Here is a 1,868-nt window from a genome sequence, read left to right as displayed (position 1 = left end):
CGTGGCCGCGTGGTCGATTTTCGACTGGCTGTCCACGTCCCTATTAGGAAACTATGCAGTGATATTTTTGTTTCCTTTGATTATTCATTATTCTAGGGAAACTAGCCCCCCACCCCACCAGAAATTTAGGTGGAGATTTTATATTGATCACGGGGTGGGCCTGCATGCCATGCCACCCATGTTTTTTTCATTTCTGTTTCAGAAATATTTCAGTACCTACCAAAATTACTAAGTTCCAGTAATTTCGGTTTGCATCTTGACCAAAAGACCAAAATATTCACTTGAAATTCAAAAAAATATTTGAAAATGTTTTAAAAAATATTTGAATTCATGTGTACAACCGAAATGACTGAAATATTTTGGCCGAAAGGTAAATATTTCGTTGTCTACCGGAATTTGGTGAAATTCAAAGATATATGACTGAAAGTGAAAACCGTGATGCCAGCAGAACTAGCCCTTTCACAAATGCGCGTAACAGGTGGGGTGGGCCCAGGACATTTGATTCCATGGCTGTGGGCTGCTATGCTATATGGGGCCACCATTCTCAATTAAGCGACATGCGGAAGTTTGGAAAGCAATATAGCACGCGGTGGGAACCTCACTTATTGTGCAGAGCGCTTCATCACCCAGCCAATGCACGCGTGCGGAGGAGGGTTTTTGTATTGTGAGACCTATATGAAGATGTTTCACTAGATTAGAAAAAAAGATGATATCACAACGTATAGTAAAAGGCAACATCTAATACCATGGTGGAGCCATATCAACACTTTAAATGAAGAAATAACTATCGTCTCCTATAATGAAACATAATTAGTGTTGGCTTGGTTTAGTTTCGCGGCAAAGAATTTGTTCATAACGAATGCAGTGACCTTAGATTTGGATGGTTAATGGTGATCTTATATGACGTTTTGGGGTCTTTCCGTGGCATTCATTTTGATTTTCCATTACAAAATTATACATTTCATTTGATGTCTGCTATATTTTCACTAAGTAGTCTTGAGAAATACACACCATCAAGGAATGTATCTACACTGAAAGATATATCACTTATAGAAATTATTTATAAACTAAACATTGACTTGAGATCAAGTTCAGTTCAACAATATAAGTGTTTCTGCAAAATCTGGATCAATGTTGTGGCCCATACAATTGGAGTGGAAAACTGAAAGTAGTGCCGCTGGAGAATGACCTGGAGTTTTAGAACTTCCTAATTATCATTTGAAAGAAAACCAATTTTGCATGCCAGTATGATCTCACAAAAGTAGTGTTTTTCTTGAAAGATGGTATATTTTTCTACGGAACTTCCAGTTTTTCATGAATATATATATATATGCACATCACACTCTTGTGATAACATGAATGTTTCACTGAAGTTAATTCTGAAGCTCTATTGATGGAAAAATGTACCTTCTACATGTTCTTTATGCTTGTTCCGTGTATTATGTTTTCGTTTTAATTAGATAGGCTTTGATTCATTGCTATGCACTAGGTGTCGGCAATTATTTTTCTTTTTTTTTATTGAACATATACCTTTTCAGATATCACTAGTGCAGAACCGTCCTTTAGTGCCGGTTCTTAACGGTCTTTAGTGCCGGTTTGCCAACAGGCACTAAAGAGTGGGGACTAAAGCCCCCTCCTTTTAGTACCGGTTCGTCACGAACCGGCGCTAAAGTGACACCACGTGGCACGAGCCAGACCCGTGTGCGCGTAGGACATTAGTACCGGTTGGTAACACCAACCGGTACTAAATGTTTGGGGGGGTTTTGCCTTTATTTTTCATTCAATTTTTTTTGCTGGTATTTCACGATACTACAAATTGTACACGTTATGCATATATATAAATAGATTTTCTCGTACGTAGAACCGCA

The sequence above is a fragment of the Triticum dicoccoides genome, chromosome 2B, assembly GCF_002162155.2.
Source record: "Triticum dicoccoides isolate Atlit2015 ecotype Zavitan chromosome 2B, WEW_v2.0, whole genome shotgun sequence".
Lineage (NCBI taxonomy): Eukaryota > Viridiplantae > Streptophyta > Magnoliopsida > Poales > Poaceae > Triticum > Triticum dicoccoides.
This window is presented reverse-complemented; position numbering follows the sequence as displayed.